The sequence below is a fragment of the Canis aureus genome, chromosome 17 (assembly GCF_053574225.1).
Source record: "Canis aureus isolate CA01 chromosome 17, VMU_Caureus_v.1.0, whole genome shotgun sequence".
NCBI classification, from domain to species: domain Eukaryota; kingdom Metazoa; phylum Chordata; class Mammalia; order Carnivora; family Canidae; genus Canis; species Canis aureus.
The window spans coordinates 59,821,992-59,848,416 of record NC_135627.1 but is presented as its reverse complement, the minus strand read 5'-3'; the positions used below and the strand labels follow the sequence as shown (position 1 = coordinate 59,848,416).

General features: G+C 41.8%; 1 long non-coding RNA gene across 1 annotated transcript in view; it reads right to left on the bottom strand.

Moving 5' to 3' along the window:
* Positions 1-25,250, bottom strand: part of LOC144288112 (uncharacterized) — a 167,760-nt gene extending 142,510 nt beyond the window's left edge. The window contains exons 1-2 of the long non-coding RNA XR_013356110.1: positions 24,764-25,250; positions 20,539-20,608 (exon numbers count right to left, since the gene is read on the bottom strand). This is a non-coding gene — a long non-coding RNA (uncharacterized LOC144288112). The remainder of the gene's footprint in view (positions 1-20,538; positions 20,609-24,763) is intronic.
* Between the last annotated feature and the right edge of the window lie 1,175 nt (positions 25,251-26,425).

Here is a 26,425-nt window from a genome sequence, read left to right as displayed (position 1 = left end):
GAGACGAGTCATCCTATTTCTCTGGGACTTGTTTTCCTCCTATGGAAAAGTGGCTCCTAAGACTCCCTTCAGCACCACCTTGTACACCCTGCTGCTCAGGGAGTCCTCCTCACCCTTCCAGTACCAAAGACCCTTTTCTTCTTTTTCATATTTTTCCTTTTTTAGATGGATGGTATCTAACCAAATTTGTATCTCGGGTAACAATTGATCTAATTTTTCCCATTGTAATTGATTTTTTTTAATTCTATGCATTGGTGAGGTCCCAGTAAGGAAAACAAAAACCACCCTAGACATTCCAAGCAGAGAGGATTGGACACAAGGAATTTATGGCATGGATGATGGAAGAGCTGAGAGAGTACCCAGGAAACCACCAGAAGAACAGGAAGCCATTGCCATTCCTACGGCTAAAGAAAAAATGGAAGATTTGCCATTTAGTGTCCAAAGCTGGGATCATCTATCAGGAGCTAGACCCACAGTAGAGGCTGCCTGGTGGGCTGGGACTATGGAGCAAAGGGCTATCGAGTGGAAGTCAGAGCCACTGAGGAAACACAGCCAAGGAAGGAGGCATGGCCTGAGGCAGAGCAGAAGGGAGAGGTTCCTGGTTCCCCCCACACACCCCCTCTGGTGTTGCTCCAATGCCTCCCATTGACTGAACTTACTCAGAAGTCGGTTAGCAAGTAAACCAAGGAAATGCAGTTCCCTCGGATACAGAGCAGGGCGACAGCAGATGGACAACGGATTTGAAAGCAAACAGGTAAATGACCCACAAAACCCGGTTAACTGGCGACCAGATCTTCTGATCAGCATATGGCAACAAAGTGATTCAAGGGACTAGAAAGAAGTCTGGCCAAAAACAAACCCATTTGACATCTTATTTAGCCCATGAAGCTTTGCCTCAGATTAAATGTACACTTTCCATTAGGCTCCTTGAAATAGTTTGCATGGCTTTTGGACCCCTCAGGTACTTAGGGACACCAGTTTGGGAATCACGATTCACATTTTACCAATCTGCTTTACACGTGATTCTAATAAAACAGAAAGATAGACTCAAAGAACAAAGAGGGAGAAAACCAGATCCTAATTCTAGCATTGTCTGAAGTGACCCCTTGGGAAATGGCTTCCTGTTCTCCGTATCTCAGACTTCCTGTATGCAAATGGGCAATCAAAATCACTACTAATCTCTAGAACTACGAACCATTACAGGGTTACAGAATCACTACTAATCTCCAGAATTACTAAATGAAGTTATTAGCAGATGTCTAAATTCACTCACACTACATCCAGAAAACATACTATATTTCATAGTGCTTAAAATATAATTTTTTTTACATTTTAACATACCTAAAACTTAACATATCATAGTTTACTTGGTAGTTGTGATGGTTAGTTGTATGTGTCAACTGGGCTACAGTCCCCAGCTATTCAAACACTAATCTATGTGACCTGTGAAAGTATTTTATAGATGTAATTAAAGTACATAATCAGTTGACTTAAGTATAGGAGATCATCCTAGGTAACCTGGGTAGGCCTGATTCAATCTGCTGAAAGGGCTTAAGAGCAAAGTTAAAGCTTCCCTGACGAAGGGAGAATTTTGCCTGTGGACAACAGCTTCATCCCATGCCCAAGAGTTACAGCCTGCAATTCCTTACAACCTGCCCTAAGTGTTTTGGACTCACCCAGGCAGCCGCCACAATCATGTAAGCCAATTCTTTGCCATAAATCTCTTAATATATATCTCCGAAAAGTTCTGTCTCTCTAGTTGAACTCTAACTAATATAGTTTTTTTCTTTCTCATTAATTCATTAAAAAATGGTTCCTTTAATAGTCTATGGTATCTTAGCTTTGATAAAATATAGGAATTTCTACTTTCTCTCCATAGCCCATATGATTATCCTCATAAGCCCCTACCCACTAACCAAACCTGGGGAAAAAATTAAAATGTCTTTCCAATCCAGCAATTATAGCAGTCACTTTAATTAACCATTTGATTCGGGTAAAATCTCCTCTTCTTCCCCGTCCTCTAATACAAGATGGTGGCTGGTTGAAGAGGACAGCAGTGGTCATACCTAACAGTGTGACAAAGGAGAAGAGGGAGACCTCAGAGGCACACGGGGTCATCTGGATTCTCACTAGGTCTCTACTGCAGAGAGGACAGACTGAGGCCCTCTCTGAACTAGTGACCACAGAGGTACAAATGGGGTAGGTATACCTCGCCATTTGAGGTCACCTGTTAGCACTCACTATAGGAACACATGATCCAGGTTATTCATCCTCATCGTGAAGGGCTCACCCAAAATGAACTCTCTCCTATAATAGGGCCTCTGCTAGTTCACCAGGACTCCCAGCATCTCCACCTCCCCTCCCTAGGACATGAAGTAACTTAAAAGTCCTGGTACCATGTAGAGGTCCAGGGGGTCCAGCATTGCTGACCTGGACTCTTAACACCACCTGAATTTGCTCATATGCTACGCTGCCCGTGGCACCAGGCTCACAGCTGCAATTTTTCTACAGGGCTTCAGTCTTCATCATACTAGTCCAAAGGAACAAATGTTTATTTGGCTTCTCCATTCCAATATGGATGACACTTTCTAAAGCTACACTCCCTTCCCCATCCCACATTGGGCCCTAAGAAAAAAAGAGAAACAAGGACCCTGACATCTCACTTTCTCCTTAGCCCCTTAATTTTCCCAGATTGGAAAAGCAAACTTTGCTTACTTCTCTTTACATCATATCTTCCTTCTACCCAAGGGCAAGACCCTTGGCTTTACCTACAGAGGCAGAACAGCAATCTTCTGAACACTTCATCAAAAATCTGAATGATCTGAGCACACCAGACCAGATTCTTGATAGTCTACAGATATTTAGAAAAGCCACTTCCATTGGTCTATTGAGCCCATCATTTCAATAAGTGAGAAGCCCTGGGACGCCTGGGGGGCTCAGCAGTTGAGCATCTGCCTTCAGCTCAGGGCATGATCCTGAGATTCAGGATCGAGTCCCACATCAGGCTCTCTGCGAGGAGCCTGCTTCTCCCTCTGTCTGTGTCTCTGCCTCTCTCTGTATCTCTCATGAATAAATAAATAAAATCTTTTTTAAAAAAAATCTTTAAAAAAAATAAAATAAGTGAGAAGCCCCCAAAATATCAAGATTCACAGTAGATGGCAATACATCTGAAAAATAATTTTAATACAGCTCCATTAAAGATATTTTTGTCACCATTAAGGTCAAGGATCTATCTGACACAAGCAAACTCAACACACAGTCTTTTACAATTCTATCAAATCAGGGGATCCCTGGGTGGCTCGGCGGTTTAGCGCCTGCCTTCAGCCCAGGGCGTGATCCTGGAGTCCCGGGATCAAGTCCCACGTCGGGCTCCCTGCATGGAGCCTGCTTCTCCCTCTGCCTGTGTCTCTGCCTCTGTGTGTGTGTGTGTGTGTGTGTGTGTGTGTGTGTGTGTCTCATGAATAAATAAATAAAATCTTTAAAAAAAAATTCTATCAAATCAGGAAGACTTGGATTGATTGAGTGCATTTTACTCAACTAGTAACAGTTGGCACCAGAATAGCAAATCCAGGGCCTGCTACTTAAACTGCCCGAGACCTGCCTCCTCCTTTGCAAAACTCTTTACTGAAATGTGAAAATGCTTTATAAATTTCATAGTGCTATGTGCATACAATACATTATTAGTCTTTTTAAAATCATTGAAATTCTTGCTTCACTAATTTTTTTTTAGTTCTATTACTCAGACTAACTTCTTAAGTACTGCATGTCTATGGACAATTTTTCAGCTAAAGAAATCCATGGTCTCAAAAAAAAAAAAAAATCCATGGTCTCAAAACTGCCACCAGCAACACAATTATTATTATTATTGACTAAAAGAAATACATTCCTTATTTCAGCAAGATAGTTTTCCATTTCTTCTTCTTTCTTTTTCTGTTCTTTTTTGTTTGTTTGTTTGTTTGTTTGTTTGTTTCCTAATAACCTAGGAAGGACTAAACAAATTTTTTAACCAAATTTTATGCAATGTTAAAGGACAATGAATTATATCTAATTTGTTCAGTCTGCCATTTGAAACAAAATGTGTGTTACTACACTTTTCAAACACTAGAGATTCTACAGTTCTCCAGAATTTTAGCAAACCCTGGTAAGTTCAAAGAGGCTATAGAAATTCAGATTGCCCTGACTGATAACTGTAGGTTACAGGATACCTTGTGATTTTTCGTCTTAAGAGAAGTCATATGCTTCCTGAATTTGCTGATGCTAATTGATGGATGGAACGGTTGACCAATAAAAGCAAAGGCTATCTTTCATCAAACAAAAGTTGTGCTCATGTCACTGCAATTCTTGAGAGCAAATCCATCCTAGATCCAGTTAAGTAGGTCCATACTTGTTTATCTGAGCTCCATGAACAACCATTGCCAGCCGTGGTGACGAGCACACTTAGTGTGTGCTTTTTAAAATTTTTGCTTTTTAATGGCAGCTCAAACCATACCCACAAGGGCTGTGAACTGCCTTTCTGAACCAAGACGGGGCCCTTGGTTGCCATTGCTGAGGACAGTGATTATGAAATGCACAGGCCTGTAACACCTGTTCTCGTATAAGTGCACCCGCTGCAGGTGCTGTGACTGTTGCATGGCTTCAGGCCTGCTCTGCACAGCAGGTTAGTTTAATTCCTTCTCTTACCAACTGGGTAGGGAAATACAGTATTTCATCTGGGTTTGCCACAGAGCAATTGGCAATTGCTCTTAGAGGAGAAAATACATTTTTTTTGACAGGAGCTGGGAACTCCTGACAGAATTTCTAGGAGTCCTGTTGTTAGGGAGGCACAAGTAAGGCCTTGGTGAAGCTTTGTGGCCATCCCAGAAGACAACCTGTTCCTGGGGCCTGTGTGAAGACATTTGTTAACTGCCCTGGTTGGACAAATTTGATTTTTGGAAATAGCTAAAGGTCATATGGCACCAAGTCCACTGTACTAGAAGCTTGGGATCAAAAAAAAAAAAATGTGATAGAATATAGAATGATTTTCCTGTTTTTCATTTGCTGACTTTAAAAACAATTCAAAGGTAGAAGTTTTAAAAAGTATTTGAGCACTAAGCTCATAGTAGGCACTCAAAAAATTTGTATCGTCCCAATAACTTAAAAAAGAAAGCATCATTAGACTAAGCATATAATTTTACAAGGGCATTGATTTAAAGAGCAATACTGTTTGAAAAACTAAATTCTGGAAATTTTAGTTTTTAAATGGTTGGATGACTTGTCGCAGGAAAAACAAGTAAATAAAATGAAAACACTGAGAAAGTACTTTTCATGTCTTCAGGCACAGGCACTGCCTCATCCTGTGTTTGGTCTACACACATTATCAACAGTTGGTCAATGTTTCTTGATTTCAAAGTTTCTTGTGTGGTGTTGTTCTGAAGACCTAGGCAACATCACCGGATCACAGAAAGGCTCAGCAATGATATGAGGGGGACAGTGTTAAGAATTCATTTGATTACAAGCTCCAAAGCATAGTTAACTGAGAAGGTAACACAACCTCAATCTTCAGGAACCGAAGTACAGCGTTCAGTTTAACATTTGTCAGAGTTCTGCTCAAATTTGTGCTGATAGCAGAACCTGGACTATAGGCTCCCATCCAGACAAACTAAAGAAAAGCAGAGTAGAGGGCCTGGCATAGTGAGGGGAACAAACCCAGGAAAGCTGAAGAACAACTGTCAAATGGAAGGAAATTTCACCTCAAGAGGGGGTCTTACAGGACACTTGATGCCTCACCAATATCTTCAAGATTTAAGGAAGAAGAGAGACTGGCTTTATTGTATCTTCTTCTTCTTTAAGAGGAAGAATTAGGACCAGTAGATAGAAGTTATAGGAAAGGTAGGTTTGAGTTAGTACAAAGAGCTTTCCGAAAATTTTATGGTCCAAAAAATGGAATGAGCTGCCTAATGAGAGAAAACAGGCCATTACAGGGGGTGTTTAGATATAAATTACATGTCTATTTATCAAAAATATTATAAAAAGTATTCTTGTGCCACAGATAATTGGCCTGGAAGACATCAAGGGCCTTTCCCAATTCTTATAGCCCTTAAGACTAAGTAGTATCTGTGATCCCTCCTGCACATGCTGTATGTACACATATACTTCACGTGTGTGGTGGATTTATCTAAACTTATTAAAAAGGGGCGCTGGGTGGCTCAGTTGGTTAAGTGTCTGACTCTTGATTTCAGCTCAGGTGGTGATCTCAGGGTTGTGAGACTGAGCCCTGGATTGAGCCACGCTTGGGGCTTCATACCAGATGTGAAGCCTGCTCACGATTTTCTCTCTCTCTCCCCCCTGCCCTTCCTCCACCCCCCCAAAAATAATAAAATAAAAATAAACTCATTAAAAATACTGTGACCCTACCATTGACAGAAAAATAATAATCTATCAGTCACTTCCTGATATAACTGCTACTTACCACTTATCATCGTGAAACTTTCTTGTGGTTTTTCAGTTCAATCTTACCACTAAGTAGGAAGTAACTGAAATATTAGTTGAGATGAATGTCTAATATTCAGAAGTTGCTGGTAAACACTTACTAAGCACCTATTGTATGTTTGGCACTGCACTTGATACATGCAAAAACAAATAAGGCATAGTCTCCTCCTATAAGATGCTTCTAGACTAAAAGGTTAAATGACACCTGAGCAGAAGTGCTAATATATATTCAGTAGTAAGACAGCAGCCACAGAATCTAGAGAAGCCCTCAGTCCCACCTCATTCAAGGGAAGACTCTTTGGAGAGAATGATGGTTTATTCAGGAAGAGTCATCCAAGAAAAGGAAAACAGGAAGGGCATTCCAAAGAGAAGGGAATCTCGTGGGGAGATGTAGTGCTGGGTTCACTAGAGTATAAAATGTCAAGTGCAAAGCAGAGGGGGGCAGGAATGAGGCTGGGGAGGCCAAGAGAAGGCATCGCACAAAGGGCTCATATACTATTACTTAGAAGCTTGGGGACCAGCCACAACAGGATCATAATCCGGGAGGTAACAAGGTTAGATCTATGTTTTAAGTAGAGCCATTCAGCTACAATGCCAAAGAGAGTAAACTTAAAATTAATACATAAGAAAATTCACTTAAAGGATGATGTTTTATCCACATGCACTGTTGAAGGTTTATTTCTAAACTCCACACTGACCGAAACCCAGGTTAAGCATACCTAACATTAAACACCTAAGCACGAGCACATGCCAACACAGGGATGAGAAGGGCAAACGCCCACGTCGGTCTTCCCATGATCCACTTCCCTCTCTACTTCCACTAACTCAACTGCTCCCAGGAATGGAAGGGTCAACCAAACACAGCTCCTTCTCACTCATCCTTTTTTAGAAATACATCTGGAAACTGCCACTCATAATCCTTGTCCTAATAAGCAGAAAGACATGGATAGAAACCTATCCTTGAAGAAATAAATGTGGGAAAGCTTTTCTTTCTTTCTTTTACTTTCTTTCTTTCTCTTAATTTTTTTCCCCAAAATGTCCACATTGCTATGGACTGGTGGGGAAGGAGAAACCTAAAATCCAGGTTACTATCAGAGATGATTGTTCTCCCACTGATCATTCTTTTAGACCAAAATGATGGTGTCATACAACTTAAAGATCACTTCTGTAAGTCTCTGAGAGGTCATGCATCTGCAACAACATAGATAAAACTGGTCTGCTCGATCTTATTTATTCAGAATGAAAATCTCCTGTTCACCGTACACACTATAACTCTTTTATCCTCCTGTTTCCATCCTTGAATATGCACTATTGGTGATAGAAAGTGCATTTTCCAGTACCTATTATAAAACAGGTGCATCCTCCCATTTAATTTAGTTCACATTCTTAAGAGTTAGGTAGGTGCAAAGTATCCCAGTCAGGTTCTCCACACTAAGTTTCTTCTTTTTTCTTTTTTAAATCTTTATTTGAACTCCAGTTAGTTAACATACAGTGTAATATTCCACACTAAGTTTCTAAAAAGTGCACACATGTGAACTATTTCTTTTTTCAAAAGCAAAGAGTAACATCTACTTCCTTATAATTCTGTCACAAAACCATAAAAAAAAAAAAGCTACAGGAAAAAAAATTCCAGCAGTTTGGAAGGCTGGAGTTTTGCGACAATTTGCAAATGCTTCATAAGACTTACCAAAGCTTGTATCAGAATTGAATCTGGCCAAGCAAGAAAAAAACTATTACTTTATTTGGTAATGTGGCCACCAAATAAAGGCAGATGTTTCTTCCTCCTTTTTATCTCTAGTCGCCAAACTATTATTTTCCACATGAAGGTTTAACAACATGGAGCTAAGGAAAGACCTAAAATTTTGCTACTACGTTTATCCAACAAAGTCCAGGTATCTATCTATTGAAATACTTTGGCTAATGTTCATTTTTCATCATAAACATATCTTTCACTTAAGGTGGAGAAATTTCTCATGAGTTCTTTCAGGCACAAAAGGAAACCTGCAATCTAAGGGAAGACGCATACACCTGACTTCACGGGAAAGCTGGACCCCAGCGTTGACCTTGTCAGTAATTTGTGACACGGACAACAATGATGTTCATTGAAAGTATGGCTCTGGCTTTCTCTTTCTCTCTCTGCGTCTCTGTCTCTCTCTGGTCTCTCTCTCTCTCTCTCTCTCTCTCCATCTCATAGGCAAAACAATTAACAACTAGAGGAATCTTCTCTAAAGAAGTTAAGTCAACTTCTTGGGAAGAATTAGGGCTGTTTGGGAGATAAAAGCCCAGATGAAAACTCTTCTCATTCTGAAATGTGAAGGCCTCTCTTTGTTTAAGGGCTGCCTCCATATCAACTCACTCTAAAGTAAGGCCTACCAGTCCACATGCTCCACCTTCATATGCAAACCTCGGGCAGCCTTCCCTGTTTAGAAGATACCCAGAGGAAAAACCACCTAACACATTTAACAGAACTAATGGAAAAAATAGCAATGCCTAGCTATATCACCATGCCAATTTCAGACAGGAAATACACAGAATATTTACCTCGTATGCAATTTTTATGAGAAAGTTACTTGAGGATTTGCTCCAGGAAGGTGAAAGCAAAATACAAAAACTGGAAATCAAAAAAAAAAAAAAAAAAAAAAAAGGCTGGAACTCAACCAAGTAACAAACAGAAAGAAATTATATGGATGACAGTTGTGTTTGGCCTAGCAGCAGGCCCAATTGGAGCAAGGTATCAGTACATTCCATGAAAAATATCTTCAAGAAAAACTGTATAGATTTCAAGCAATGGACAGAATCAAAAAGAGCATGATACTTGGAAAAAGGAGAAAAGTTTCCTATCCCAATAATGAATTAACATTTAGAAACTCCAAGGGAAAAAAGGTCTTGAAAAAGGTCTTGAGGTCTTGAAAAAGGTCTTGAAAAAAATCATAGTACAAATATAAAGAAAATTAAAATACCAAACCACCAAATAATTTTGAATCATTAATGAATTATAAGAAAAGAAAACCCATTTATCCTTTTGACCTCTGCAGAGGGAATAATGTCTGTTTAAGGGTCAAGAGTTTATGATGTCAGACAAAGGAGAAATAAATATAACCTTAGACTGTGGAAATACAATCTTAGGAAAGAAAATTTGGGGTTGTGAAATGGCAACATATTATTTCCATGCATAATAATAAAATAGCTTTAAATCTTTATAATCAATCGACTATATAAGATTTAAATATTGCCATAGAACAAAATGTAAATGCTAACAGCCTTAATAATATAAAAATAAAGATTCAATGGTCAGAAGATGGGAGGTGGGATAATATAAAATAGCTAGAAGGAAGCCTAAGAATATAAATATCCCCATCTACCATAGTGAGGAGTCAAGAGATCATCTCTACAGTTGATTGTACAAGGTTTGAGGTTTATAGGTACATAAAAAACATTGAAAATTTTTAAGTAGTGAGTATCAAATTTGAAAAAGAGGATAAATGGATGCTGTGACGTGGCTTAAGCTCCCACTTACAGGGAGGAGACAAGAGAAAATGTCTTAAATTGATGAACGAAGGAAAAAAAACCAGATACAACGATCATATAATCAAGAAAACAGAAACTACTCCAGTTGTGTCAGACAAATGGAATATAATACAAAGAGTTAATTACAAGACTACTGGAAAGTTCAAAAGAGAGAAAAGTAAAAGTGGTTTTAAAAATATAGGAGTTGGGCAGCCCAGGTGGCTCAGCGATTTAGTGCCGCCTTCAGCCCACAGCATGATCCTGGAGACCCGGGATCGAGGCCCACGTCGGGCTTCCTGCCTTGAGCCTGCTTCTCCCTCTGCCTGTGTCTCTGCCTGTGTGTGTGTGTGTGTGTGTGTGTGTGTGTGTTTTCATGAATAAATAAATAAAATATTTAAAAAATAAATAAATAAAAATATAGGAGTTGACCAATAGTATTTGATAGAGGAAGGAACATAAATGTTGAAGTCAGAGGAGGAGCACTGAGGCAAAATCATGAGTTCAGTTTGGGATATAATTAAATAATCACAGGGGTCATGAATAATAATCAATTAAGTGATTTAAAAAAAGTGACCAGTGCTTCCCCATGCCCTCAACCCTCCAACATGTACACATTACCTGGTTTCTGACCTTCTTTTTTTTCTAGTTTTGTTAAGATATAATTGATATACACCTCTGGACATGTTTAAGGGGTATTATATAATTTAATATACATATTATGAAATGATTACAATACTTTCAGTTAATATTTTTTTCCTCATATAGTTACAAGAAGAAAAAAAATGTTTTTCTTGTGATGAGAATTTTTAAGATCTACTGTTAGCAACTTTCAAATATGCCACATATCAGTGTTAACCTTAGTCATATTGTTGTGCATTTCCTCTCCAGTGCTTATTTATCTTATAACTGGAAGTACATACCTTTTAGTTATCTTCCTCCAATTCCCCCTCTCCCCATCTCCTTTCTCTATAAACCATAACTCTGATCTCTTTTTCTGTAAGTTTATTTGTTTTATATTCCACTTATTCCATTAAATTCTCATCTGACTAATTCCATTTATCATCATGCCCTCAAGGTCTGTCCATGTTGTCACAAATGGCAGGATTTCCTTTTTTTTTTTGTATGATTGAACAGTGTTCCATTATATATACATATATATCATATTTTCTTTATCCACTCATCTGTTGATGCATACTTAGGCATCCATGTCTTTGCTATTCTAAATAGTGCTGCAATGAGTCAGATATCTTCTTGAGATAGTGATTTTGTTTCCTTCAGATAAATACCCAGAAGTAGAATTACTGGATCATATGGTAGTTCTTTTTTTTAAGTTTTTGAGGAACTTCCATAGTGGCTACACCAAATTACACTCCCACCAACAGTGTACAAGGTTCCATTTTCTTCACATCTTTGCCAGCATTTTTTGCCTCTTATCATTTTTTTTAAGATTTCATCTATTTATTTGAGACAGAGAGAGAGCATAGAGAAAGAGTGAGAGGGAGAAGCAGACTCCTCGCTGAGCAGGGAGCCCAATGTGGGGCTCGATACCAGGACCCTGAGGTCATGACCTGAGCTGAAGGCAGATGCTTTACCAGCTGAGCCACCCGAGTGCACTGCCTCTTATCTTTTTGATGATGCCCATTCTAACAGATGTGACGTGATATCTCACTGTGCTTTCGATGTGCACTTCCCTAACAATTAGTGATATCGAGCACTTTTTCATTTACCTGTTGGCCATTTGGATATCTTCTTTGTAAAAAATGTCTATTCTGACTATCTTCTCAAAAAGAACCTCAAGAAAGGAAAAGAATGGGGTTCTAAAATAGAGGAATTAGAGGTTCACTTAAAACTAGGAAAAATCCATGCACATGGAGATTGCTCCCATCGGGCTCCAGTGCTCTAGTATCCTGTTTGGCTCCTGGGCATGTGCAGCTGTCATTGATAATGTCTGTGTTTCTGTAGTTTGCAGTCTTATTTACCTTTCCTTGATTTTGCCCAGTCTTCTTCAGTAAATTGGAAGGGTAGGTTCTGTAGCTTCTGCTTCCTCTAAAACTACAAATGACTCCTGGTAAAGTGTCCCACACATTATGTGGCACATAAACAAGACTAATCGACTTGATGAGAGAGTGAAGTAGAACTTGGAAATGCCCTGGAGTAGAAACCAGTGACCTCAACCACCGAGTTCGGGCCTGATGCCTTCGGGAAGCATGTATGTTTTCATTAAGAACTACCACCATCGTTCTGTGAACATCTATTAAATACATTTCATGATTGACTAAAACAGTGGACAATGCTTAAATCACAGCTAACATTTTAAACCTTACCAAAAACTTTAAATTTACCAAGTAAATAACTTAGGTCTCAATTCAGACGTCACCTCCTCTGAACAGAGAGACCTGTCAGACCATCAAACTAAAGCCACCTCCAATAACTCTACCACATGACCCTATTTAACCTTCTGCCTTTACCGAGATTATCTCACCTATTTGTGTGTTTACTAGTTTATTTATTCATTCATCAGTTTATTGTCTGTCTCCATCACGAGAATGTAGTCTGTATGAAATCAGGGATGCTGTCATAATCTTTGCTCTATCTCCCACCTCTAGAACAGAGTTAGCGTCTATTAGGTACTGAATGAATCTATGCTGAATCTCAAATATATCCTGCATCTCTCCTTGTCCAATTATAGATTTGTCCTGGTTGGAATTTTTTAGAATTAGAGAACACATAGACATTAATATGAACTAAAATCAGGACTGGAGACCACTGAGACCTCAGCATAGTAAAATAAATAGTTCCATCCGATAAATGCTTGGGTGAAACAATTTTCTTAAAGACCACTCATTAATAGCTTTAAAAGATAATTTATTGTATATATGCAGCTAGAAAATAAGTGTAAAGTGGACTCTTCTAGCAATTGCTGGCATATAGAGAGATTCCCCAGCTACAGGGCATAGGCACAGCATACAGCAGAATGCTTAACTCTTTCTCAGGACGTATTACATCATTTGTGTTGCCCAGTGCAAATCACAAATGCAGTGTAACCCATCCAAAAAGAATTAGTAATTTAAAGATGGCAACAACAGAGAATTCAAACAAATGCAGGGCTCTTCTGAATGCAACATCCCTGAGCAACTGCACAGGTCACATGCCCTGCTCTTTCTTCATCCACAACAGTAAAACGAGTCAAGGAGGGTAGCACTGACACTAGTCAGAAAGACAGCTCTCAGAGGCTATGTAACCAGAAGACCAAGAGTCCCCTGGTTTATCACTCTCATGCACGCATGAGTGTGTGTATGTGTATACATTGCACTCACGTAAGCAAATACCTCCATTCCATTACCTTGCAGCAGGCAATGGTCACCAAAGAATGACCGTCCCGATAGGAAGGAGCAAGCTCAGAGAACAGGGTGTGTCCCAGCTGGTGAGTGATAAAGGAGAAGAAGCTGGGAGAAACCAGGAAGACCAAACCAACCCCCAGTAGCAAGAGGTGTCACGGGAGAAGGGAAAGTTCCCCCAAACTGCAATAAGGTAATTTTGGTCCACTTTTTAGTTTACCCTAAAGCCAAGTTTACTCTAAGATCACAAGAAAGAACCAGATAGCTGAGCTTTTTGAGGGCCTACATATACCAATTTTAAGGTCTCTTCTGACCAAGCAGCTTTAACCTTGTAGAACCTATACTGGGGGCAGAGACGGGTCCTAGGACCCCCTCAGGAGTCTTGGTTGCTCCTATGGGGGAAATTCACATTTAAATTTGTTTTGGACTTCCAGGTAGTACAAATTAAAAACATCTCAACTTAGTGAGTCCTCCAATATTTTAGGGTCAGACAGGAATTTGAATATTTGTGAGCATATATTGAATACTAGTTAGTTGGGAAGGACAGATTTATAGCTAGTTATAAACAAGAATAGCCAGAGTGCTAATTAATCAGTTGTTATCAACCTGGAAGAAAATCTCCAACAGAGTAGCACAGAGCTCTATCCTTAAATTTGTTATAATTAATATTTTCAGTTAATAATTTATATGGAAATTAGGAAGTACACTTTTCAGATCTACCAATGACCTGACAATGAACAGGATAACTAATATGTTAAAATACAGAACTAAAAAATAAAATAAAATAAATAAAATACAGAACTAAAATTCAAATATATCAAGGCACCTGGGTGGCTCAGTGGTTGAGAGTCTCCCTTCGGCTCAGAGCGTGACCCCAGGGTCCCGGGATCGAGTCCCGTGTCGGGGTCCCTGCAGGGAGCCTGATTCTCCCTCTTCCTGTGTCTCTGCCTCTCTCTCTGTGTCTCTCATGAATAAATAAATAAATTTTTTAAAAAAGAGATTGAGGGAGGTGGGTAACCTTAGGCTTCATTAATAAATAAATTCACAAAAGCTGGACTCACAGGATATAATAATCCCACTTTGTATTCAGTGATCATACCCCCAAGCAGTTTGTAATGCTGATTGGTCCAATAATATGATTTTAAAGATGGAAAAACAACACTTGGAGAGGTTAAAAAGACAAACAAGAACAAAATAAAACAAAACCTGGCCACCACTACAAGACTTGCAGTGCAAAGTCAGCTAGGACCCAGTTATACCTAGATCATTAATAACACCCACTGTCTTATGGCTCCTCCAAGCCGTATTGGCATTGCCTTATCTAGGAGTAGAATGTGCTCAGGAACATAATTTGTCTTCACAAATTTTCTCCAGCAGTTTGGCCAATATATATAAAAATGGCTCCGGAGAATTCAAAGAGGATTTTTAGGATATAATAATTTCTATAATACTCATATATTCAGTTTGAAAAGAATTTATGGAGCTCATACCATGTGCCTGGCACCAAGTTGGGTGCAGGAACTACTTAACAAGACAGTCCTTGCCCTCTAATCACCCACAGTCCAAAGGAGGAGACAACAGTCAATAAAATTGAATTCTTATTACCCATCATAATATGAAACAGTTATAACTACAAAGTACATGGTATAATATGATTGTTTATGTGTCCCCCCCAAAACTCCACCCCCATGTTGAAAATCTAATATCAAAGGTAATGGTATTAGGAGGTGGGCCCTTTGGGAGGTGATTAGATCATGGGGTATCCTCATGACTGGAATTCGGGCCCTAATAGAAAGAGACCTCAGAGAGCATGCTCACCCCTTCCATATATGAAGATATAATGTCTGTGACCTGGGCCCTCACCCTGGGCACCCTGATCTTGGGCTTCTGACTCCAGAACTATGATAAATATATTTCCATTGTTTATAAACCACCTAATCTGGGCTATTTTTGTTACAGCAGCTCAAATCAACTACGACAGTATAGAAGTCATAAAATGGAGGAAGCTGTCAGAGACATCAAGGAAGGCTTCAGAGAGGAAAGTATAGTCTACTTAAATTTACTTCATACCCTGGATGCTTCTTTTATTTTGTTAACAAACGGATTAGCACTTAACTTTTGGGAAGAGAGCATGAAAAGGAATCTGAGGTGTAATCCCAGTGCAGTCCATGTACTAAATGAAATGTGATGCAAACTAAATGTGATACTAAATGCGATACAGAAGATTGGGAAAATATTTTAAAAATAAGTCTCACACAATAAACACATGAAGGAAAGACTAAACTTCACATCCACCCTGCAAAATTCTTCAAATACAAAGGCTTCGTAAATACACTGACAACATGGTGCATGCCAGGGAAAGACTTAAATGTGAGAAAAGTAGTCCCCTCTTCTTTCATTTTTGCTTTTTCTCCTTTTAAAAACCAAATGGGGCACCTAGGTGGTGCAGTCAGTGAAGGATCTGACTCTTGGTTTCAGCTCAGGTCTGATCTCAAGGTCCTGGGATTGAGCCTTGAGTCAGGGTCAGTGCTCAGTATGGAGTCTCCTTGAGTTTCTCTCTCCCTCTCCCTCTGCCCCTTTCCCCCACTTGCACTCTATCTGTCTCAAATAAATAAATAAATCTAATAAAAATGTAAGAAGGGAAGGAAGGAAGGAAGGAAGGAAGGAAGGAAGGAAGGAAGGAAGGAAGGAAGGAAGGAAGGGAAAAGAAGAAAAGAAAAGAAAAGAAAAGAAAAGAAAAGAAAAGAAAAGAAAAGAAAGAAAAGAAAGAGAAGAGAAGAAAAGAAAAAAAGAAAAAAGAAAAAAAAGAAAAGAAAAGAGAAGAGAAGAAAAAAGAAAGAAAAGAGGAAACCAAATGGGTATGGACTCCAGGCACTATCTCCACCAGAATAAATTCCCACCAAATTAGTAGGCTTTGGTCTGTTATTGTTTTATTCTTTTTGAGCTACTGAAAGCAATGTTTTTTATCTTTTCTTTTTTTAAAAGATCGATTATTTATTTGTTCATTCATTCATTCATTCATTCATTCATTCATGAAAGACACCCAGAGACAGGCAGAGGGAGAAGCAGGCTCCCAGCGGGGAGCCCAATGCAGGACTCGATCCCGGGACCCACACCCTGGGCCGAAGGCGGACGCTCAACCACTGAGCCACCCAGGCGTCCCGATGTTTTTTATCTTTTAAATAGACTGTATCTTGCTAAAATTCCCTGGGTGCTCTGAAAGCGACCCCAGCCGTATTTCAGTAGGAAAGCCGTGGGAGGCGCACTGTTCGGCCCGCGTTCCCTTTCCCGCGTATGAGGAGCTGTGAAGTACCCGTTTTCCTTGCTTGGAAGTGTCACTGGGAAGTTCTAGTGGGAGGGCGCAGTTCACTGCTGGTTAGGAAGAGGCCCTCGTCCCCTCGTCCTCTCGTGGAGGCCCTGAGGTGTAGACGCTAACAAGGTGGCCGGCAGGTGTAGCCCGCTTCAGCCTATGGTGCCTCTCGCTGGCCACGACGCACATCATCTCTCCGAGGGTCTCCCCCTCACTTCTTTACCTAGTGGAATCCCACTCACCCTTCCCCTTCTGCTGTGAGATTTGCCTCAAACTCCACTTTAAAATTAAGTTCCCACCACAGCGTTCAACCATCAAAGCCCCTATTCCATTCACCCTCACATTACAGTCAGGCGCTGACACATCTGCCTCCCTCGCTTCTTGGAAGTAAGAACCGATCTAATTTATCTGTGGTTTTTCTCTGTTGGCATGGAACAGAGGTCTTTACAGTTAGTAAATCCTTGGTAGGCTGCGTTCTATTAACCTCCATCTTTGGACAAAAGAGACAGTCTGGGCACCCGGGTGGCTCCGCGGTTGAGCGTCTGCCTTGGGCTCAGGGCGTGACCCCAGGTCCTGAGATCGAGTCCCACATCGGGCTCCCCGCAGGGAGCCTGCTTCTCCCTCGGCCTGGGTCTCTGCCTCTCTCTGTGTGTCTCTCATGAATAAATAAATAAAATATTTTTTAAAAGAGTCTGATAAATTCATTTTCAACAACAATTAAGCAGATTGCCTAACTTCCCACTAAATTTGGCCCTTTTTTTTTATTGGTCTTCAATTTGCCAACATACAGAGTAACACCCAGTGCTCATCCTGTCAAGTGCCCCCCTCAGTGCCCGTCACCCATTCACCCCCACCTCCCGCCCTCCTCCCCTTCCACCACCCTTAGTTCGTTTCCCAGAGTTAGGAGTCTTTGTGTTCTGTCTCCCTTTCTGATATTTCCCACACATTTCTTCTCCCTTCCCTAATATTCCCTTTCACTATTATTTATATTCCCCAAATGAATGAGAACATATAATGTTTGTCCTTCTCCGATTGACTCACTTCACTCAGCATAATACCCTCCAGTTCCATCCACGTCGAAGCAAATGGTGGGTATTTGTCGTTTCTAATGGCTGAGGAATATTCCATCGTATACATAGACCACATCTTCTTTATCCATTCATCTTTCGATGGACACCGAGGCTCCTTCCACAGTTTGGCTATTGTGGCCATTGCTGCTATAAACATCAGGGTGCAGGTGTCCCGGCGTTTCATTGCATCTGAATCTTTGGGGTAAATCCCCAGCAGTGCAATTGCTAGGTCGTAGGGCAGGTCTATTTTTAACCCTTTGAGGAACCTCCACACAGTTTTCCAGAGTGGCTGCACCAGGTCACATTCCCACCAGCAGTGCAGGGGGGTTCCCTTTTCTCCGCATCCTCTCCAACATTTGTGGTTTCCTGCCTTGTTAGTTTTCTCCATTCTCACTGGTGTGAGGTGGGATCTCATTGTGGTTTTGATTTGTATTTCTCTGATGGCAAGTGATGCAGAGCATTTTCTCATGTGCTTGTTGGCCATGTCTAGGTCTTCCTCTGTGAGATTTCTGTTCATGTCTTTTGCCCATTTCATGATTGGATTGTTTGTTTCTTTGGTGTTGAGTTTAATAAGTTCTTTATAGATCTTGGAAACTAGCCCTTTATCTGATACGTCATTTGCAAATATCTTCTCCCATTCTGTAGGTTGTCTTTTAATTTTGCTGATTGTATCCTTTGCTGTGCAAAAGCTTCTTATCTTGATGAAGTCCCAATAGTTCATTTTTGCTTTTGTTTCTCTTGCCTTCATGGATGTATCTTGCAAGAAGTTGCTGTGGCCAAGGTCAAAAACGGTGTTGCCTGTGTTCTCCTCTAGGATTTTGATGGAATCTTGTCTCACATTTAGATCTTTCATCCATTTTGAGTTTATCTTTGTGTCTGGTGCAAGAGAGTGGTCTAGTTTCATTCTTCTGCATGTGGATGTCCAGTTTTCCCAGCACCATCTATTGAAGGGACTGTCTTTCTTCCAGTGGATAGTCTTTCCTCTTTTATCGAATATTAGTTGACCATAAAGTTGAGGGTCCACTTCTGGGTTCTCTATTCTGTTCCATTGATCTATGCGTCTGTTTTTGTGCCAGTACCACCCTGTCTTGATGACCACAGCTTTGTAGTACAACCTGAAATCTGGCATTGTGATGCCCCCAGATATGGTTTTCTTTTTTAAAATTCCCCTGGCTATTCAGGGTCTTTTCTGATTCCACACAAATCTTAAAATAATTTGTTCCTTAAACTTGCAGTATCGTGCAATCGGTTCTTGTATATGTGTTATCAGTCTAGCAAGATCGATCACTAGGTCACTAAGAGGGTAGCCACACATTAGTGCAGGCCGTCCCACTTCTGTGATTCTTCATGTCTACAACTTCTAGTGCTACCCACAGAGCAATGACTCCCAAATTTCCCACCTCTGGCCCTCTCCTAGCTCCTAAGTTCCAAAACTGCACTTTTAGTTATCCCCTCACATTCTCATCTGAATGTCTCACAGACAACGTAAATACAACATGACAACCATTTTCTCCAAAAAGTCATACCAGCTTCTTGGAGCCAGCAGGTGATCACCACTATAGGTGATGTGAAGCATTCCGAAAGCCTCTCCACTTAGCCTAACTTTTCCATGATAAGAATTATTCCTTTGGATTATGGTATAAGATCTTCAACGATCTCTATTGAATGCAACAGAGTAGATAAATTAGTGTTAGTAGATTCGTTTTGTCTCCCTTTATTGGCAATGTAAGGAAAGAAAAGGTCTCCTGACTTTACACCACTTCCTAATGAGAGAAGGTTGCTGGCAAGTTCTAGGAGAGAAAACAACATCTGTTTGGTCCCATACCTTGTCTAAACCCACAGAGGGCAAGGGCCCATTTTATCTCCCTGCTAAGTTTAAGCTAGGAAAGGGTCAGCAACTTCTCCGAGAAGCGTAGAACACAGAGCAAACTACTAGATACAAATGCAAACGTGTGTGCGTGTGCCTCCAAACACACACACATAGAGGCAAATACAGGTAAAATCTTACGCAGATGAACATTAAGACCAATCCCATTGGGATCCCTGGGTGGCGCAGCGGTTTGGCGCCTGCCTTTGGCCCAGGGCGTGATCCTGGAGCCCCGGGATTGAATCCCACATCGGGCTCTCGGTGCATGGAGCCTGTTTCTCCCTCTGCCTGTGTCTCTGCCTCTCTCTCTCTCTCTCTCTCTGTGACTATCATAAAATAAATAAAAATTTTAAAAAAAATTTGAAAACAGATTAGACTTTAAAAAAGAAAAAAAAAAAAAGACCAATCCCATTCAGTGGAGCCCACATTTTAACCAGGCAAGACAGTGATAAACAGGAGGTAGGGATGTTCCACAGGGAGGAAGAACAAAGGTGAGCCACTCTCAGCAATGGCCATCGAAAGCCCCAGGAGAACGTACGGAGACAGTTACCATCAGCCACCCCATCTTATGCTTAACACACACACACACCCCAACTCTATGGGACAAGTGAGTACATTAGCACCAGCAGCTGGTACCATCTCCTCCTCATCCTGACTCCTGTCACCACCTCAGGCCTGAAGTCATCACATAGCCCAACATCTAGTCTCAGGGCAGAAGAGAACAGCATCAGACTGTGACCCTTCTTGGGCATCCATGTCTTACCCTAATCCAAGCTGTCCTGGATAAAAACAAACCACCTCAAATCGCTTTTGGAAATAGCCTATATATAGATGAAAGTCATACAAAGATTAAAATATATGAAAAAAATAAATAAATAAAATAAAATAAAATATATGTATGTTCCCTCCACCGGGCCAAGCCGTCATTCTTCTGAGTGTCCCGTTCCATCAAGGCAATTGCACCTTTACTGTCCTTACCTGTGCTTTGCTTCCATCCTTTGCTTCCATCCTTAGGCATCTTGGTCAACAGTTCTTCTCTACTCTCCCACTGAAACAAAGTAAAACAACATTTTAACCCTCTCTCCCAACCCTCCCCCAGGAAAATCATGCTTTTTAAGAGCCAAATATAATTAAAAAAAAAAAGCAGCACTTTGTTTTACACGTCTGCACTGACAGCTTGCAATGTTTTACAATTCATTGAGAGAACCACTAGGCTCACTGGGCTGCCTTTGGCATTGTTTTGAATTTTTGCTCTTCAAAAAAACTCCCATGTAAATTGTTTTAGCAGTCCTAACCACTTTGATAGCTCGGGCTAACTGGGAAGACATCTGGAAGCTTTGGCCTGATGAAAACTGCCCGCACGCTTGCTTCTTATGTTGTTCTTTCCCTAAGCTCTCAGATTAGTAGATGCATGACCTGAGAAGGCCACTTTGCAATTTAGGTGCGGTCTCCTCATTGGTGTCATCATTGATACTCTAGGAGTTGGCCCTGGAGGCTTAGGGAAGCCAGGTGTCTGACCAAGACCCAGTGAGTGGCTGACTGAGTGTCCTCAGGCCTACTTCCAGATGCAGCCTCCCAACAGAGCCTCAGAAGGGTCCCGGAGGGCAGATGAAGGTGTCCTGGGCCTTTGCTGACAGAGTCCTTCCTAACTTAAATGGGAAGAACGCCCTTCCACAAGGTGACACGTTTGGTCTTCAAGAATTCAGAAGCCACTTTTTCTTTCCTCATTGTCTTACCCAACTTGAGAGTGAATAAAACATGTAGAAGTAGGACTCAAAAAGTCATTGAGGAAAAAAGCAAATTTCTATAAATAGCATCACATTTACCCTTGATTTTCGTTAATACTCCCATAAAAGAAACATCTTGTGCATAAGACATATAAAGAATGTGACAAGCCATTTGAAATCATGTATTTGTGACAAAGCATTAATGACTATCAAAAAAAAAAAAAGGGAATGCCATTGAAATGACCTCCTCAAATTTCAAGCATGGAAGTCTTCTGAAGTAAAGTCAGCAGAAAGGGAGATAAATGGTGGCTATTACACTTTTAAGGTCAGCCCACCTCATGCTAACGCAAACAGTCCATTTCTAAGCTGTGAACATGGTCATCTGCACTGCATCCTTATTAGCTCAAGTGAAGGCCCATACAGCTCTCCAGATGTTTATTCTGGAGCTTTTGTAAATTTTTCATGGAGAAATTTGTTCCACTGGACACACTAATTAAAAAAGTTACTTGAAAAAAATAAAAAATACATAAAAAATAAAATAAAAAAATAAAAAAATTACTTGCCATGTCTTAACTGTGACTAAGAATGAGAAGGGTAAAGCTTTTCCCAGAATGAGATTTTTTTTTTTAATACAAGATCTATCAGCCTGTCCTTATTTTGTAATATCTTTCAGCAGTTGGAAAATTTTTTTTCCACCTTTAAACCATTAGGTGGAAGACACTAAGTGTGAAAGTATTTTTCACCTGCAACTATCCGTGCTTAGCATCTCCTTTCGCAGCTGTTGCTCATGACCAAATCTCACACCCCAGTTGCTGCCCCTCCCCATCGATAAATAAATGAAAAATTTTTTAATTTAAAAAGGAGGGGCCTTATTAAATAATAATAATTAATATTCATTATTAATTTTAAATATAATTTTTATAATATTATATATTATATTATTTAAATATTATAATTTTATGATGATAAAATATATGATTTAAATATTAATATTAATATTTAAATTAAATAAATTTAAATTATTAAATTTAATAAGGAGTCACCTGGGTGACTCAGTCAGTTAAGCATCTGCCTTTGGCTCAGGTTATGATCTCAGGGTCCTGGGATCGAGTTCTGTATTGGGCTCCCCGTTCAACAGGGAGTCTGCTTCTCCCTCTGCCCTCTGCCCACTCCCACCCCGGCCCCACTCATGCTTTCCCTCTCCCTCTCCAATAAATAAATACAATTAAAAAGGAAAGATTGCAAAAAGAACTGTTAGGAGGCTTTCGCTGCTCCTTTCAACCCCGTTACAGCTGAGAGGTCAACCTAGACTCCCGAGCCCTGAGCGGATAGGAAAATAAAAGTGAAGAAAGGCAGGTGTTTTATGTCCTGTCATTCTGAGTGTTTAAAACCCGAGAGGACGACCTGGGGAGTCGGGTAGTCAGCCTCCCGTCGGGGCGGCCAGCCGGAGGCACCGTCAGGAGAGGCCGGGAGCGGCCAGGCGGGAGCACTGCTGCCGGGCCCAGAGCTCCCCGAAGGCCAGAGGCGCCGGGGCGGACAGCTTCGCAGATGCCAGGCTGCCAACGCTTGGGGAAGCAGCCAAACGACTGCACCAGTCTCCACGTGGGCAGAATGACCCTTTCCTTTCGAGAAAGCCCTCCCCTCCCTACTTCTCTGCCCCCCACCAGGGGTAAACTGAGCAAGCTTCCCGAGCACTAGCGCTGGAGGAAGGGGGGAGTCCTATCATCCTGATGATGCGCTATCAGGCCTAGGTACAGTTTTTGGAGAAGATCTCCTTACACCTTTCCTCTAGGGGGAATCCTTATCTAGACTTTTCCAGAATTCATTTTGATTAAAATATGATTGACGCAAGATCAATCGATGGCAGGCCGCACCGCTTTCTATCACCGCAAAGTGAATGGTGAAAAAAAAAAAAAAAAATTCTGGCCATGTTGTAAATCCATTAGAATAAATGAATGGTTCCACTGACATACTCAAAATAAATATGTGCCTGTCATAAATGTAATTAAATAATTCAGTGGAAAAATTAAATGTTGAAACAATTACCCACATGGTTTGAAGCATTATGAAAATATTATGGAAAAGAAAAAATGGGAGTTGTTATTAATAGAACATGGAGATTTTCATGTCTTTGGGGTTTTTTTCTCCCCTCATTCCCTCAAAGTGAAAGGAAAAAAGAAAATAATATTTACAAAGTGCCTTTTATGCACCACTAAGTACTTTCATATCCATCATCTCGTTTGATTATCAGAATAAGCTTTCCGTTTCATTCGACAGAGAAGGTAAAGAGAAGTGAAGCCTAGGGGGGTCGGATGCCAGGCCCGTGACCAGGCGGGCGGCCGCTGGCTGAGCTGGCATGCCACGCACGCTCCGTGGGACTCCGTCCCTGCCACGCGGCCTGTCACCCCGGCCCCGGCCTTCCCGCCTCTGCAGGAGGCAACCCTCTCCTGTCCCGCGCTGCCTTGTCTTGTCTCCTCCCCACTCCCCAGCAGCCAGGGGTCCCTGATTCCTTTCCTGGCCCAATGACCATGTCCTTGACTTCTATTTAATGTCTAACCTCCAAGGGTAAAGGATCAGTAATGTAAAAAATAATAATAATTAAAAGAGAACAAGAGGCAAATAATGCCATTGGGGGCTCTCACTCTCTGTCTCTCTCTCTCTCTCTGCCTACAGAAATCTGCCTATTAATATAAGTCCCTGGTGGGGAGAAGGTACTGGGAGGGCAGCCAACAGTAAGTGGGAGTGGGTGTGGGAAAATGCAAAAGAAAGAAGGAAAGCTGCTAAAAAAGACTGGCCATATGTAGCAAATTATAAATTCTCTGGCTGCAAACACAATTTCTGCAAGTCCGGGGCCTCTTAAGGGAGCACACCTCAGACACTCTGCAAGAACCACCGGGCAGGACGTGGGGGCTGCCCGGAGACCAAACCATCCAAGATGTGACTCTTCCCCAGAGTCTGGGCGGCTGTGAGCAACAGGTGGGGGGACTTAACCCACCTGGTGTTAACCCAGATAATGATACCGCGCCACAGCTACCTCCCGACCCCCGCTCAGCTCCAGCCTCTGAAATCATTGACACCCTGGCACCATCCAAACCTTGGAGGTCTCTGAAAGTGTCCAAACAGATTTTATTAGCTCTGATTTCGGTCATCAAAGAACACAGATGGGGAGTAGAGGCAACTCCTGTGTTCTGATTAACAAGGACCGCTCTGCAGCAGCGTGCACCGAGAACACTCTTCTGCAAAGTGGAAGCCAAGCAACTACTTGGTGTGGCTTGAAAGTCCCCTACCCACAACGTGCCTCTCTCTTACCCTGAAACTGCCTGAAATGCCCATATCACCTTCTCTTTTCCTAACGAAACGCCCTAAGATCACTGTTAGGGTGCAACCATGATCCTAGAAAATTCAACAAGAAGCTAATGCCGGCTACCAACACAGCAGGTCAAGGACGTTTACTGGAATGGTTTAAGGTTACTCACCAGGGAAGAGGCACGGTGACCCCTGGATGCAGAGCAGAAGACACCAGGGCCACCTGAGGACAAAGCCAGCCTGGTGCGGCCTACCGTCTTCCTGCGAGCCTGGCTCCTGAGAGGAGAGAAAACACCGTAAAGGCCAGTCCCACAGTGGGCGGCGCTTCGATGAGCCTCTTCACAACCAACGTTACAGGCCCGCCTCTTGGCAGCACGTGACGTGGTTTTATCCAGTGAGTTCCAGCTACGAGCTTCCTCCCTTCCTGTCCTCTTCCAGGTTCGCCCGTGAGTTTAAATGGCGGCGAAGGGAGGTGTAGAGACGGTTCCACCAGCCCCGGCCTATGGTGGGGGGGCTTGGTTCCACCTTCCAAGCGGCCCCCCGCACAGCAAGGAGCGCCCTGTCAGAAGCCACAGCACTCAGGCTCCAGAAGCTAAACAAGACTTCTTTCCAGTCCGCAGACCCAGGACACGTTTCCAATACAGAACAGGATTTGTTTTGACTTTCAGACAACTTTTCAGTTGTATTGGGTCAAGTGGCCCTTTACCATGTCTGGGTGTCTGCACGCTCTCACCACTTTCTGCACATATATGAAGATACTCCCAGGCCTTCACTTTCCTCGGATGCTAGGATACCCATATGTTCCAGAGACTCAGGCTCCAACACAGAGACCAATTCTACGTGGTTTCCAACCTCTTTATCTTTTTCTTCTGCATTTTAGGGTATCATGACGTTATAAGCTATTTGAGATTCTTTTTTGAGGTCAGGCAGCGTAAAACTCATGAGATAAATACTAACTGGGAAGATTTCTTCACATGCAAATGCTCTACACGGTGTGGCACAGTGGAAGGCCCGCCGGGATGGGAGGTGGAGACCAGGTCCTGGGGGTGACCTGCCACTACCAGCAGAGCTCCGAGCCCCACAGGGCCTCTGTCCTGCCTGTGTAGTGAGGCGCGTGGAGTGGGGAGCTCTCTGAGGACCACGCCAGATGCCTGAATCTATATTTGGAAAGGCTTATTAAAGAGCCTCTTGTCATCTGTCTACTTCCTCTCTTTGGAAATCTTTCTCATCTACAGTATGTGTCTAAAATGAGTAGCCGAGACGAGAGGTGATGACACATCTCACGTCAGGAAATACTATGAAAACAGAGCCGAACAGACATCGGGAGCACCATGAGATGTGGAGCCTCTTTCTGGCTTCGAATTCTTCACTCCACATACAGTTCTAATTGATCACACAAAAAGGTACTGTCTCTTTGAACCTTGCAATTATCTCTTTTTCTCCCCCTCTTTGTAATCATCAGCCCAAGTACAAGTTGATTGTGGTCATGCTGCCGCACGTCAGTGTGGTCGATGGGCCTGTCGGTGAATGAGCTTGGGTAGCTTTGCCCCCACAGAAGGAAATGCTGAAAATACTGAACAGCCAGGACAGGGGCCCATCCAATCAGAACAGGCACCCAATCAACAGCACAGACATGGGCTGGCCTGCCACACAGCTGTGTCCCAGCTGACTGTCAGCCCTGCCTGCTCCCACACGGACTCCTGTTCTGGCTCCTCGCAGAGGAAGGAGGACACAGAGATTGGGTTGCTGGTGCTGGGCCTGCGACTCTGGCCCTGGCGACCCCAGCACTTCCTAGTGACAGGATTTACTTGAAAAGTGCTGTAATATGCAAG